The sequence below is a fragment of the Rhinatrema bivittatum genome, chromosome 2, assembly GCF_901001135.1.
Source record: "Rhinatrema bivittatum chromosome 2, aRhiBiv1.1, whole genome shotgun sequence".
In the NCBI taxonomy this organism is placed as follows: Eukaryota; Metazoa; Chordata; class Amphibia; order Gymnophiona; family Rhinatrematidae; genus Rhinatrema; species Rhinatrema bivittatum.
Genome location: NC_042616.1, coordinates 21,106,756 through 21,122,745, shown reverse-complemented (window position 1 = coordinate 21,122,745; position 15,990 = coordinate 21,106,756). Strand labels below are relative to the sequence as shown.

The following is a 15,990-nucleotide window of genomic DNA, read 5'->3' as shown; positions in this document are numbered from 1 at the left end:
GATTGTCCCCGTGCTGTGAGTGTCCTTGCCCCTCCATTGCTGCCTATAGCCCCTCTTCCTGCTTTGGGTGATGTCATTATATCACAGATATATATGTGCTCATAATATATATATATATATATATATAAATAAAAGATGTGCTTATTATATATATATATATATATATATATATATATATAATATACTCAGAGCTGCACTCTGCTCCTGAGACAATGGCGTGTCTTAAGCTAATACGGGGCTTAAAAAATTAATATATTATATATATATATATATTTTTTTTTTATTATAATATATATATTTATTATAATATATATAATATATATATATTAATATTTATATTATATATATTATATATAATTCAAATCTGCGCTGCTTCTTGGCAAAGGAGGTAGGAACCTGTCCCCCCTTGTTTGTTGATGTACCACATGGCTACTGTGTTGTCCGTTTGGATCAGAATATATATATATATATATAATTAATTATATATAATATAATATATATATATATATATATATATATATATATAATATAATATATATATATATATATATATATATATATATATATATATATATATATATAAGATGTGCAGATGCAACGTAATGATTCCTGAAGCACTAGTAATCTTATAGTATAGGGAGAAAATAAAATAGGTTTCCCAATCTTACTTGTGTCTGTAGAAATTATTTTTCTTTTACTAGTTGAGGAAAAAGGGATCTCAGGTATCAGCACAGTGAGATTTCAGGGATGGGAGGGAAAGAATGAGAAGACCAGGGATGGGGTGAGAATAAAGAGAGAGGATTAAGGCAGGAGATTAGAAAGTTTGAAAAAGAGGGGGAGGTTTGGAAATCTAGGATGGGAGAAGAGAGAAGGATGGAGTAAGAGGGATTTCAGAGAAAAGGATCTGGGATCGGGAGCAGGGGAGGGGTAGGAAGGAGAGAAGAGGAGGTTCCATTACCTGCAGACAGAATCTGAGATCAAGGGAGGGAGATCCAAATTGCTATTGCTGTAGTGGGGAGTGGGAGAGTGGACTGGAAAAGAGAAGGAGATACTCCATGCCGCAGGAGACTGAGGGCTCTGGGGATACACCAGGCTGCTTCATTCTTACAGCATCAGTAATAAGCTGCAAATTTCTTATCAGGGGGTTCACCCCAGGTCTGTCTGCTTCAATCAAGCCCTTCCTGTTCCCTACACAAGAGAGGGGGAAATTCAGGGCTGTGTGCACATTTACTGTGTGGCGTTCACCCAATGATGTTTAGTAAAATATCCTCCGTGTATACTAGAAATGCAGATAATGCAATCCTTACCTAGACCTAGAGAGCTCAGGGTCTCATAATTCTCCTTCATCACCTCCCTGTAAAGCTCCTTCTGCTCTTCATTTAAATACCCCCACTCGTCCTGGGAGAAAGAGACAGCGATGTCCTCAAACGTCACCGGCACCTGAAACACAAACCAGAAACACTCAGTGACACTTGGAGGGGCTCAGCTGACTTTAATCCCATAACATTTTATCATGGAAGAGGGGACACCAGGACCCCTCATCCCCTGGAACTGCCAGACTTGTTCCCCTGGACTCAGTTTTCTTTCTGGGCCTCAGGATTTACAAGTCTAATCCCAAACAAAGAGAATATCAAATGTCTCTGCCTGGATAGATCTGAATAATAAAACCCAAGATCTAACAGAGCATTATCCAGAACATCAGGAACATCTGATTCTGTCACATCAGGAGGGCTCACTGTGCTCTCATCCTCCTGGTTTGCTCAGTCCCTTATCTTGGGTCATCTTTGATGCATCTCCCTCCTTCTGCACATCCAAAACACTGCTAAAGTGAGTCAGTTCCTCCTCTATAACACTGCTAAAATCTATTCCTTCCTCTCTGAGCCTACAACCAAAACACTCCTCCCCTCTCTTATCACCTCATAAGAACATGCCATACTGGGTCAGACCAAGGGTCCATCAAGTCCAGCATCCTGTTTCCAACAGTGGCCAATCCAGGCCAGAAGAACCTGGCAAGTACCCAAAACTAAGTCTATTTCATGTTACTGTTGCTAGTAATAGCAGTGGCTATTTTCTAAGTCAACTTAATTAATAGCAGGTAATGGACTTCTCCTCCAAGAACTTATCCAATCCTTTTTTAAACACAGCTATACTAACTGCACTAGCCACATCCTCTGGCAACAAATTCCAGAGTTTAATTGTGCGTTGAGTGAAAAAGAACTTTCTCCGATTAGTTTTAAATGTGCCACATGCTAACTTCATGGAGTGGCCCCTAGTCTTTCTATTATCCGAAAGAGTAAATAACCGATTCGCATCTACCCATTCTGGAATGTCGCCATCAGATCTAGGGCCGGTGTTCCCCACCGAGCACAAATGAGCCGAAACGCCACGTCTGTGAGCTCCCACTCGCCGGGATCCAGATGCTGACAACCGAGAAAATCCGCCTGAACGTTCTCTACTCCTGCAATGTGAGATGCCGCTAACACTGTAAATGCCGCTCGGCCCAGTGCATCAGCTGGCGAGCTTCGGCGGCCACCGGTTGACTCCTTGTTCCGCCCTGACGGTTTATATAGGCCACTGTTGTCGCATTGTCAGACAGAACCCTGACCGACTTGCCCCGAACCAGCGGAAGAAAAGCCCGGAGGGCCAACCGCACCACCCTGGTCTCCAACCGATTGATGGACCAAGACGCTTCCGTCGGGGACCACGTGCCCTGGACCGACTGTCTGAGGCACACCGTGCTGGCATCTGTGGTGACCACCGTCCACGAGGGGACCGCCAATGAAACTCCTCGGGTCAAGTTGCCTGGAGAAAGCCACCAAGCCATGGTGGAACGCGCCGACTGCGGTAGAGGTAAGGGGAGATGAAATTCTTCCGACACCGGATTCCAACGGGACAGTAATGCCCACTGTAAGGGTCGCATAAGAGCGAACGCCCAGGGAACCAATTCCCGCATGGACGTCATGGACCCCACCATTTGTAAGTAGTCCCAGACGACGGGCATGGCTTGAGCCTGCAACTTGATCATTCGCTCCCGCGTCTGATACACCATGCCTTTCCGAGTATCGAACAGGGCACCCAAAAACTCCAGAGATTGCGAGGGCTCCAGGTGACTTTTGGCCAGGTTGATAACCCAGCCAAGCCTCTGCAATAAGCCGACCACCCGTTGGACCGCTAACTGACACAGTCGCTCGGACTTCACCCGGATCAACCAATCGTCCAGATATGGGTGGACCAGACACCCTTCCTTGTGAAGGTGGGCAGCTACCACGACCATGATCTTGGTGAACGTCCGTGGAGCCGTCGCCAATCCGAACGGCAGAGCTTGAAACTGGAAGTGCTGCCCTAAAACCGCGAACCTGAGGTACTGTTGATGCTCCTCGCGGATCCCGATATGCCTCCGTGAGATCCAGAGACGCCAGAAACTCCCCTTGTCTCACCGAGGCAATGACCGACCGCAAGGTTTCCATCCGAAAACGGGGAATCCTCAGACACCTGTTGACCCCTTTGAGGTCTAGAATAGGCCGAAACGTGCCTTCCTTCTTTGGCACCAGAAAGTAAATGGAGTATTGGCCGCTGCGAAGCTCGTGCGACGGCACCGGAACAATTGCGCCTAGCTCCCGCAAGTGACACATAGTTTCTCGCAGCGCTCGCCGCTTTTCCCGAAAACCAGCACGGCGAGACCATGAAACACGGGATGGGCAGTCGTGCAAAATCTAACGTGTAACCTTGACTTATCACCTCTAGGACCCACTGGTCCGAGGTGATTCTGGCCCAATCCCCATAAAATCGCGCCAACCTGCCGCCGATTTCTGGAACCGAGGAGTGGACCGGCATCACATCATTGTGAAGGCTTACTGACCGGCGCCCCCGTACCGGTGCCCGGTCTGCCAAAGCGGCGCCCCCGAAAGGACTGAATGTACGACTGCTGCCTGTAGGCATTGTGCAGAAAAGAAGATGTTGATCCCCGGGAGGTCCGAGGTCTGCGACCACCCCGGAAGCGTAATCTCGACGCTGGGGCCCCCCTAGGCCGCGGTCTATCCTCCGGTAAACGATGGACCTTGTTCTCGCCCAACGACTCAATCAAATCTTCCGACTCTTTCCCGAAGAGCAACTTTCCTTTAAACGGTAGGGACCCCAACCGAGCTTTAGAAGATACGTCCGCCGCCCAATGTCACAGCCATAACAAACGCCGCGCCGACACCACCGACACCATGGCACGTGCCGAGGTGCGAAGCAAATCGTAAAAGGCATCGGCACTATATGCAATCACTGCCTCTAAACGACCGGCCTGCAGCGCCTCCTCCTGCGAAAGAGCCTCATTAGCGGATAGCTGCTGAGCCCACCGAAGTCCTGCCCGCAAAGAGAAATTGCTGCAGATAGCCGCTCGAACCCCGAGAGCGGAGACCTCGAAGATCTTCTTGAGCTGCACCTCCAGCTTGCGATCCTGTAAATCCTTAAGGGCCGTCCCACCCGTTACCGGGATGGTGGTCCTCTGTCACGGCCGCCACTGCCGAATCTATTCTCGGGATCTTTAACAACTCGAGCGCGTACTCCGTGAGCGGGTACAGTTTATCCATGGCCTTGGCGACCTTCAACCCCAAATCTTGGGTGTCCCACTCCTTGAACAGCAAATCAGACGCTGAAAAATGCAATGGAAACACCGGAGGTCCCCTAAGACCCAGCACCACCGGGTCCGTGCGCCCGAGACGAGACTCCTGCTGCGGCAACCCGATAGCCAACTCCCCCAGGATAGCCGGTATCAAAGGCGCCAACTCGTCCCGCTGGAACAAGTGCACTACTTTAGGGTCATCCCCGTCCCCGGAATGGACAACGCTCGGACCAACGCTTCCCGGATCCCCGTCCCCCTCAATACCCCGTGGCTGGGACGGCGGATCCTGCTCGTCCGGCTCATCGGATTCCGAGTCTGTATCCGGGTCCCCCCGAGGCGCCCCCAGCCTGAGTGGTCGGGCTCCCCCTGGGGGATCCGATACCGGAGCGGTTCTGGCCCGCTTTCGGGATTCTGACCCCCGGTCCGCTCCCTGCGGACCCCACGCCCGTTTCCTGACCATGCGCCGCGCTTTGAATGCCTTGTGCATTACAAGCACGAACTCCGAATTAAAGGAATCCGAAGAACTATGATCCGGGTCCTCCCCCGGATTGCTATCATCAGCTGGCTGCGGTGACTTGTTCCCTCGGAGACTGACCGCTGAGGGACAACGCGGGAGGCAAATCCTCCCCCCCCCCCCTTGCTGCCGAGGGCGCCGCACTTCCTGGCCCTGCCGGGAACAAAATGGCGGACTTTCCCGCCGCTGACTTCGGCGGGCTCAAAATGGCGCCCGTTCCCGCGCTCCGCAGGGAGGGGCCAGCCATCACCCCCGACGAACCTCCTGGAGCCGCGGCTCGTGACTGCCTCTTTCCCCGCAGCGGCGGGGCAGCTGAGCCTCCTTCCCCTCCCCCGAAACACAGCCCGAACAGAGGCTGTCGCGGGAGAGGCGCCGGGCCACGCCGCAGGCCCTACACACCGGCCGCCGCAGCATGCCTCTCTGCTCACCCGACTATTTTAGGCTAAAACGGATCCTCCCCACTCCCCCCCCCCCCCCGCGATCACACGAACGGCTCGCCGGCAGAAGGGACAGGAGAGAGAAAACAAGAGAGAGATGGCCACAACTTAAACAAAAAATCTTTTTTTTTTTTTTTTACCGTTCACCTCTGGCTCCGGGACCACCTGGGGGGAGTGAACCGGGCTCCCCGGTGTCACCCCCAGGGAAGGAACACTGTACCCACCCTGGCAAGGGCCCCCAGCCCACCTTCAGCGGCCTGAACCCCCAGGGGACCTGGGAGGAGGTACGGGCGGACCAGCAGGCACCCCACTGCGGTCTCAGCCCCTACTCACCTATCTAGCATTGAATAACTTCTCAAAATTCTGTTTTCCTTTTTTTTTTTTTTACTAACTAGGCCTCAGCTCAGACTGTAGGTTTTGCACCCCCTCCACCTGCTAGGAGACAGAAGACTGCCAGACTGTAGGTGGCACCAGACTAGATAAGGCGGAGTTTGGTTTGTAAACTTCTGTCTCCATCTGCTAGAGAGGGGGGGCAAAACCCAGGAGTCTGGACTGATCCGGGTACGTACAGGGAACGCTTATTTTCCTTCATCTGGAAACTAGGGGGGCTCAAAATGTGCTCTTCAGACACAAACTAAGAGGAGGTATGGGGGGACCTCGACTACAGGGGGTTATGCGGCGGCTCAGCTCAGTGCTGTTCTAACAGGGCATGAAAAAGGAGAACTTCCCAGTTGGGTTAATATGGAACAAGTGGCCTTGGGAGGCTGCCGATTAGAGCACTTCTATGGCAACCACGTAATACGTGGAGGGTGCAGGGCGTCCTGCCTGGATCCTTGCAAACCTTTCCTAATACCTCCCTATTTCATAATAGGAACTCGTCCCCGGGTTGGGAAACTTCCCTTTCCCAAGAATGGAAGATTAAGGGGAGTACGACTTTGGGACAGCTGTGGGGCCGAGAGGGAGTAATGACCTTTGCTCAACTTCGGGAACTATTTCAGTTACAATCTCCTAACGTTTACCCTTATCTGCAAATATGACATTTCATAAAGAAAGCATCCATCGAAGGGGAACTGCGCCCGGGAGAACCGCAGTTTGAGGGAGGGCGTGAGTGAGCAGATCGGCTAAAGGGAGGGCTTTCCAAGATTTATGGTCTCCTACAGAATGCTGCTCAATGTACACCAAACTATATCAAAGCATGGGAGAAAGATCTAGAGAAGTCTCTCTCCAGAGAAGAGTGGGATCGGATCCTCTTACAGGCCAAGAAGTGTTCTATATCTGCTTCCCTTGTGGTAAACGGGTTGAAATTTCTATTTCGCTGGCATTTTACCCCTCATAGGCTCCACTGTGCTAAAATCTGCTCCAGTGGTTTCTGCTGGAAAGGTTGTGGTCAGTCGGGTCCTTTTATCCCTATGTGGTGGGACTGCCCTAAGGTGGGAAGACTGTGGAAGGAAGTATCGGGCATTATACACTGGATCTTGGGCAGAGCTATTATTATTTTGTCCCCTGACCGAGCTTCACTGAATGTCCCCATCGAGGGCTCTTGGAGTGAAAGAGAGCTGGTTACCCAATTCTGTTTGGGCACACGGTGATTACTGTCAGCGACGTGGAAGCAGGAGCTGGTGCCCTCTTTGGACAACTTACTTCAAAAGTTGGACACAATGTGCCTCTTATACAAGAAAACTGCCCAGAAGCAGCACAACATTCCTGCATTTAATCAGGCGGGGAATCCGTATCTGCAATGGAGGGGAAATCCAGCCCCATGTGGCATCTACGACTCAGTGACAACATCTGCTAGTGACGAGGGATAATGCAGACGTTCAGACAATTTAAGAATCCCAATCAAAGCAGCACTTGTCTTATTTATTTGCTTTATCATTATTGCTTACATTAAGATGTCATGATTTTCTGTACTGCTATATTCCTGCATCTGTTTATGCAAATGTTATTGCATTAATATGGATTAATAAAATTTAAATACAAAAAAAAAAAAAGAGTAAACAAAAGCAAAAGAAACAGGAAACTGATCTGGTTCTCAAAGAAGGTGGCTGATAAAATACAAATAAAAAGAACCGCATTCGAGAAATATAAAGGATCCCAAAAAGAAGAAATACACAGGGAAGAACATCTGGTTAAACTGAAAGAGATGAAGAAAGTAATCAGGAAAGCAAAATGTCTGGCAGAAGAAAGGATTGCCAAAGAGGCAAAGAGAAAGGACACCGCCGGCTCCAGAAGGTCCAAGGCCTCCACGGTCAGACCCCCTTGAAAGCTGCTTCCGGGGTGTCCCACTCCAGGTCAATCACCTCCTGGATGGCTTCCAGAATCGGGAAATAGCAAGAGGCTTTCCGTAGAGATACCAGGATGGGACTCCTCTTTGGTTCTGACACAGGGTCTGGGCCGGGAACTCCCAGAGTCCTCAGGGTCTGGGAGGCCAGGGCCGGCAATTCATCTCTGTGGAAAAATCATAGCATGGGCCGGTACGGCTCCAGGCCTGGAAGGATTTCCCTGTCCTCCAATGAGACTGCACCCCCCTCGTCATCCGTGGGGTCTGGATCCCTGTCAGGGATACCCTTGGTAAGCCTGCGGATAGGGCTGGGAGGACGAGGCCTTCCCAGCTGGGGCAGGGGCAGCAGCCGACTGCGCCTGAACAAAGGCTTGGAAGGCCCTGAAAGAATTCCATCCAGGAAAAGGTTGCTGGGTCCATGCCTAGCCCAGGAGGATCTGGGGTAAGCCCCCCTGACCTGCCCTCTCCCAAGGAGGACGCAGCCCCGGGACTGCTCAGATCCGGGTGCTAACAGATAAGGTCCTGGCTGACCCATCCTCCGACTGGGAGAAGTTCTGAGAGTCCGGCCCTCCCTGGGCTTCCTCACAGAGCTGACACAGGAAGGATCCAGGTCAGGCTGCGCAGCCCTAATATGGCAGGCGGCAGAGGGGGGCGCTTGGGCTTCTTTGTTGCCGGAGCCGTAGTTCACTGTAGCTTGTGCGTTCAGTCAGTATGAGTGTACTTATGTGCGCGGTTATGTGCAGAGATGCGCACTCATTAAGGAGTGGGGTCAGGCGCACAGCAGGGCCGGCCCGCACCGCACGTACTAACGGTCAAGGAGGGGAAATGGCACCGCACCTGAAGTGGGGCCTGGCCCATCAGGGGGCCACTAAACTCGCTCAGAAACCTCCTTCCCTTGCCCCAATGGGATCGGGAACGTCGTCGGTATGGTACACTGAGCAAGGAGAACGGAGGAAAGATTTACCAAAGCCTTTCCACGTCTCTGAATCGGAGGAGATCTTCTCTACTTACCCGGGCTCAGCGCTTACTGGCTGAGTACAGAGATGGTCTCCGGCCGAGGGGTGAGAGGGCTTAGGCGTTCACCGCCACACTCGGCTTCCTGCACCCGCTGCTTTAGCAACAAAGTCCACGCTGGGAACCACTACCGGACCAAGGCAACCTCTGAGGGATCTCGGAAATCACCTCAGGAATTCTCAACTGGGGAGGGACCTTTAGGTATCACCACAGGAGAGCGGGGCTCGATCTTTCTCCAACTGGTAAGGGGATTGCACCTCCACATCTGCTAGGAGACAGAGAGATACTGGGTGGCTGAGGTCACTGATTTTATTTATATTTATACTGTGAACTGTTATATACCATTATTCTAATAACAATCATAAGATAAAATAAACCAAATAAATAAAGTGGGGGAGGGAGAGGTGTACACGTGACCTGGCTGAGAATTGAAGACTAAAAATGACCAAGGTATAGAAAATTACTTTTGGGGTTCAACTTCTTCTTCCTTGAAATTTGTGGATCAGCAACAAGAGAGAAGATCTTTATACATTTAATTTTCACTAGAAAAGAAATGGGGTTAATTAGAAGAGATTCCCTAGATATTAGCAAAGCCTCCCCTAAATAATTATTAATCATCTCCCCCGGTGAAATATTCTCTCTTGGGAAAGTTGATAATTCTAAAATATTTCTCTTTTGGCAACATTTTCCAAATTCTTACTTTTTCTTCTAACAAACTTTATCCTGAATGGACCCAGGAGAATTAATGAGTAAATGTCCTACCTTGTTCTCCAGTGCCTGCAGCTGCTTATCCTGAGCAGAGATTTTCTTCTCCTGGGTCACTGAGGAGATTTCCCCTTCAATCCTTTCCAACTTGCTGCTCATTGTTGCTTCCGGCCGCTCCACAACCATCCACAGAGAGCCCAAAGTCCTGGGCTGCAGTGGATCCAGAGCCAGCCCTGCCCCCTCCTCTGATCCCGGGGATTGAGGACGAGAGAAAGTGAGAATTCTTTTTACTGGGCACTCTGGGAAGTAACAGAAAACCCTCTCAGCACCTTTGCATCAAACCCATCACATTTAAACAGCACTAACTCCCAAACCTCACACAGCAACATCCTATCTATGAAACAACAAAACTGGAAATGAGGTAACTTGCCCTAAAGCAGCTAAATAATGAACTTTATGTAATATGTGAATTAGAGATGTTATTTTATATACTTTAAAAAAGAAGTACAATTTTGTCTGCTTTTCTGTCCTTCTTTTCAATTTATCTTTTTGCATTTGGAGAGCACAAAAGGTAAATCTCAGGTTTCTGTGTGCAAGTAAAATTGTGAGCTTTGAGGAGTCTCTTGCAGGCTAACTCCCCTCTACTCTCTTTACGGGGCGGTGCTTAGCGCTCCCCCATTCAAGCTTTGACCCCTAAATCCTAACATTTTAATGCTCAAGTTTCTGAAAGTCAAATTATTGTGAATCCTAAGGGCAGCAATCAGAGCAGCTCATAAGAATGGCTGCAAACATAGGGGCCGAAGCAAAAATCTTCCCGGAAAGAAGGCGCTGACTTTTCAGCACCGCAAGGGGGGGCGCCATGCAATATTTAAATTAGGGGGGAGTCACTCAAATTATAAAACAATAGTAAAGTAAAATTACAGGTTACAGAGAGCACAATAGATAAATCTCAGGTTTCTGTGTGCAAGTAAAATTGTGAGCTTTGAGAAGTCTCTTGCACGACCTTAGCACCTCCTTCCTAACGCCCCCCGCTGCGCTGCCCTGTCTGCCAGTAATGAAAACGGCCACAGACTGTTTACTGGCAGACGGCCGGAAAGAAAAACTGACTGTGCCCATCTTCATAACTCGCCCGTCTGCTGAGTTATTTTATTTACTTTTTGCATTTGGAGTGAATGAGTGCATTTGCATGTGATGAGCGCTAACTCATTCACTCCGCGTCCGACGCGCGTTAAATAGGCACTAATCCCCCACAGCAGGTTAAACAATGCACTCGGCTGAGCTCACTGTATTGCATGGGCCCCATAGATTGCGACTTAAAGACCTGATCGCCTCCTTGATTTCCTTTCCACGCTCCCCGTGCAGAGCCCCCGCCTGAAGCCCTTTACAGTCAGTCCCGCTGCTTGCTAGAAACCGTCACAGGGACAGCAGAAAAGAACGGGTTGGAAAGACACCACTTAGGGTTGCCAGGTTTTCATGAAACAAGCACTTTTTTCCAAAAAACAAGCCCAAAAAAAGCTCAAAACACATGAAATTGAAACCCCAATGTTTGTGAGTCGAATAGATGACAAAGGAAGCTTCACTGTTTGCATGTTGCAAAAGGTCTGCATGATGTGCACAAATGTCACACTTACAAAATTTGCACACAGCCTTACTCTCGTTGCTGACAACAGACTGAATCCATGCTTTTAGTTCACATTCCTCTTCCTACACTTAGCAGGATCTTTTAGGTCCTTACTTTATCTATAGTAGATCAAATCCATTTAGTAGCCTAGCAGCCAATGACAGAAACAGTAGGTATGGGCAGGCTTTCTTACAAAGGTGATCTGCTGCAGGGAGAAGAAATGAGAAAAAAATGAAATTTAAAGTGGTGTAGGACAAATTAAAAAAAAAAAACACCAGCCCCATACACTGATAACCCCCTCAGAGCACATGCCCGGCCCCCACCCCACACACTGATTGCCCCCTCAGAGCACATCCCCGGCCCCCACCCCGCACACTGATTGCCCCCTCAGAGCACATCCCCGGCCCCCACACACTGATTGCCCCCTCAGAGCACATGCCCGGCCCCCACCCCACACACCGATTCCCCCCTCCAAGCCCATCTCTAGCCCCTAAACACTCATTTCCCCCTCCCCACTCCCTACAAACCCGTCTTCAATCCCCCCACACTCAGTCTCACCTCCTGATCCCTGGTTGTAGGCAGCTGAGTGCCCCACACCTTTCAGCATTCAGGGCTGCAGCTGCACAGAAGCTTCTTGGTCACCCACGACGCTTGTTGCTTCCTGCAATGCCAGGCCGGGTCTGCCCACGCGCTCCTGGGATTGCTGGCTCTGGTTAGCTTAATGCTGCAATAGGTTAGGGTGCGCCTGCTATGGACAGGCCTCACCGGCAGCAGCAGCCAATCACTGCAACACCAGAGCACAGGTCCCGCCCACCAACCCCAAACAAAAAACGCGATTGGCAGGAAAAAACGCCCAATTACAAGCAACCCGCGAATCGAAAAAAAGCCCGCGAATAACTAGAAAAAAAAAGCCCAATCACGCGGGAAATAAGCGAAATTGGCAACCCTTCTCCGGGCCTGAGCTTTATTGTAATCGCTTAAGAATCATCATTCTGCGACTGCTGGTGGAGCTGCTGCTGCCGATGAGTCATCAATCTACGACTGCTGGTGGAGCTGCTGCTGCCGATGAGTCATCAATCTACGACTGCTGGTGGAGCTCTGCTGCCGATGAGTCATCATTCTGCGACTGCTGGAGGATCTGCTGCTGCCGATGAGTCATCAATCTGCGACTGCTGGTGGAGCTCTGCTGCCGATGAGTCATCAATCTGCGACTGCTGGTGGAGCTCTGCTGCCGATGAGTCATCAATCTGCGACTGCTGGTGGAGCTCTGCTGCCGATGAGTCATCATTCTGCGACTGCTGGAGGGATTGTGCAGCAAAGGAAAAAGCGGCAACCTTGAGGGTTGCTGGCAGTCAGGTGGCCAGCCCAGATCTAACGCAAGTGGCACAAATGGTTTTTTTAACCCTGCAGAATGGAAAAGAAATAGCCCGATCTGGCAACAATGTGTTTACTACTGTGGGGCCATAATGTTTGCAGGATAGTTAGGAGGAATCTCCTTCCCCCTCCTCTAGGTGTGTCGGAGGAATATTTATGCCAAGGAAAATATACATAAAGAAATTATACATTGTCTCATTAAAAGAAATGCAATGTGTACTGCAAAAAAACTGCACCTGGAGAAATCTTGAAGGGAAAGAAGAAAAATATAATTTTCAAAAATACATTAACCTAATCTACGGGCGATACAGTAAAAGCCACTCTCCTGTGCGCGCGATTCACTAAATTAATTTATTTAGCTCTTCTAGTTGAGAGGTTTGTTTGGTGCTGTCGAATGATGTCGCCTACATACCATGGCTAATTTATCTTGCTATTTAGGGAAAGCAGTGTTTACAGTAAGCAAACTTGCTATGTAGATCTGAGCTGGAGCTATGGTATTACAAGAAGAACTTTTTAATGGGTAATGGAGGCTTTTTCCTCTTTCAGATGGCTCTGGAAGTATCTGTCTTTTTGGCACTAGGTACGAGCATGACTGTGTGTGACTGGATCTTCTTGGTGTTTGGGTTCTGGCCTGGTTTGGCCTCTGTTGGAAATAGGATGCTGGGCTTGATGGACCCTTGGTCTGACCCAGTATGGCAATTTCTTATGTTCTTTATACATCTTCCATTTTTTTCACTTTCCCTTCCAAAATAACAGTTCTTTTCTCAACCAATATCAATGTTTCTTCAACCTTATGACATTTAGTCATTGCTTCCTGCACAGTGGCGGTAAGTGTGTTAATAGATTTCTGCATAATTCTTAAAATGTTCTTTATTTCTTCTAATGACGGCACAAGAACAGAAGTAGTACTGAGAAAAGGTATATTATTCATCGTACTTCCTACCTCCAAAGGTCCTTCACCATTTCTTCTTAGCTGTTCCGGGCGATGTTGTGCCAAATTCTCGTGGCTCCTGGAACCCGTTTCCATCGGGTTCACCGAAGAGACTTCCTCCTTTCTTCTCTGGGCACCACTTATTACCGAAAAAGACTGCTCGAGTAAATCCACACTAGTAGACAATCTCATGGGTGGTTCCGGTACAGTTGGATATCCCGGGCTCAACGATGTCTCCAGCGTCAAGGGGCTCGGCCGCTGCTCCTTGCCTGCCCCAGCGACTACAGCTTCTGGGTTAGTTGAAAGCGTCCTCTCGAAGGCTGCTTCGATCCTCTGTTGGCATAGAGGTAACTTCATGGACTCGAGCTTTCCTCTTTGTGTGAGGCATTATTTAGAAACTCGAAAAGGCAATTTTCCTGAGGTATTTATTTATTTATTTATTTATAGGATTTTATATACCGATGAACGTTGGGAACATCTCATCGGTTTACAAGAAACAACGTGTAGCAAACTGCGCTTTACAGAGAAACTTGAACCAAATATACAATAAAGAACGAGAACATAATATTTCTAACAGATAGATTCCGCAATTAAATTACAAATGTGCATCAGTTTAACAAAAGGAGGGGGAAATATGATACAATATAAAGGGAGAAGAAAGGAGGGAGATATTTACAAAAGAAAGGCATGGTTAGATAATTAGATAAAAAGTTAAATTACAATAAGTAGGATGCGTGATGGGAATGTTATCAAGCAAAAGCTTGCTTGAAGAGGTAGGTTTTTAGATTTTTTGGACAGGGTTCCTGCCGTAGATGCCCTAATTCTAATGCATCATTAGTATCCTTTGAAGATACTTCCCTCCGAACCATGCGCTGCTGAGCGCCTGTCGGCTTTCCCCTCTGTTCTAGTTTAGAAGCTGCTCCATCTCCTTTCTAAAGCGCCAGAAGCCTGGTTCCACCTTGGTAAAGGTGGAGCCCGTCCCTTTGGAAAAGTCTGCTCCTTCCCCCAAAACTGAATCCCTCGTCCCTGCCCCAGCGTCTCATCCAGGCATTGAGACTCTGGGACCTCCGAGTGTGTGTAAATGTGGTGAAGAGAATTACAAATAAAATAATGAATCTGAAGGGGCTGTGTAAGTGCCAGTGATGGCTGCACTGAGGGAAGTGCTGGGGAACCATAGCAACGGGTATCCAGGGAAGCCGTTACCTTAGCAACAGAGCCCTGGTCCCCTGCTCCCTGGAACCAAGTGTAAAAGAAGGGGACAAATTACAGCCAAGTTGCTATTTTGTTTGGGGAAATTGGTAGAATTGGGACTGCATTGGGATTGCTTGATGGGTTTCCTTCTTACCAGTCTCTTGAACCAAGGGTTGTTTGTTTGTTTGTTTGTTTTAAAGCTTTCTGTTGAGATCACGTGATGTGCTGAGCCGTGAGGACGTGCAGACCTCAGGCTCTCAGGCCCACCCCATCCATCGGGGCACATCGCAGCTAAAAACGCGCTTTTTGTTTTTTTTTTGAACGATACTTGGTCTTAAGTGCATGTCCTCCATCCGCACCTGGTGCAAGAACTCGCCGGGGATGACTACTAAGGGCGGGAGGAGAGAAAAGGAAAAGCCGCGGGCTCCCGAACCTAAAATGGCAGACGCAGGTGCGGGTGAGTCGACTTCCGATCCTCCGGCCCTCACTATCACGGACATTAAAGCCGCAATTAAAGAAGCCATAGACGAAAAATGGACATTGCTCCATGCGGAGTTGGGGGAGGTCCGAGATTCTATCTCGGCTTTGCAGCCCCGTTTGGAGCAAATTGAAACGCGCGTATCGGGGGTGGAGGATGGTGCCGCGGCCATGTCGGGCAACGTGGCGACACACGAGAAGCTAATCACGGCGCTTTCACATAAGGTGGAAGATCTAGAAAATCGAGCTAGGCGGGACAACCTACGCTTTATGGGCTTTACTGAGGACATTGCAGAAAAAACGTTGTGCCATCTGCTTGAGGAATGGTTACCGGAGGCCTTAGAGTTACCGGCACTAAGTGGCAAGTTGGTAGTGGAGAGGGCCCATAGATTGGGCTCAAGACCTATGGCTTCGGGCCGGCCACGGCTGATTATCGCCAAAATACTAAACTCGGCACATAAAGCCGAGATCTGGAGGGCCTCGCGCAACAAAACCTCGCTGACCTATCAAGGCAAGCCCGTTCGGATTTTTCAAGATTTCTCCTCCGCGGTGTCCGAGGCCCGACGACGTTTTTCGCCTATCTGCACGGCTCTTCACAATCGAGGGGTAAAGTTTTCTCTTCTCTACCCAGCTCGTCTTAGGTTGTGGCATGCTGACACGGCGCATATCTTTGACTCACCGGATCAAGCCCAACAATTCATCGCCAAAATGCCCTGAATAGGCTTCGAGAAGGCCAAGTGTACTTTTGAGCACAGTGGAGTTTCCTACGCACGCACTCCACGACGTGGAGTTTATCATTTATACACTATTGCTCCAAGGGCCGGATCTGCTATTCG

General features: G+C 49.2%; 1 long non-coding RNA gene across 1 annotated transcript; it reads right to left on the bottom strand.

The window, feature by feature from the left end:
* Window positions 1–1,405: 1,405 nt before the first annotated feature.
* LOC115083668 lies at window positions 1,406–11,983 on the bottom strand. Its single transcript, XR_003854380.1, has 4 exons — window positions 11,740–11,983; window positions 11,296–11,386; window positions 9,618–9,859; window positions 1,406–1,440 (listed from the first exon to the last, which is right to left on the bottom strand). It is a non-coding gene; the product is annotated as an uncharacterized LOC115083668 (long non-coding RNA).
* Window positions 11,984–15,990: the final 4,007 nt, after the last annotated feature.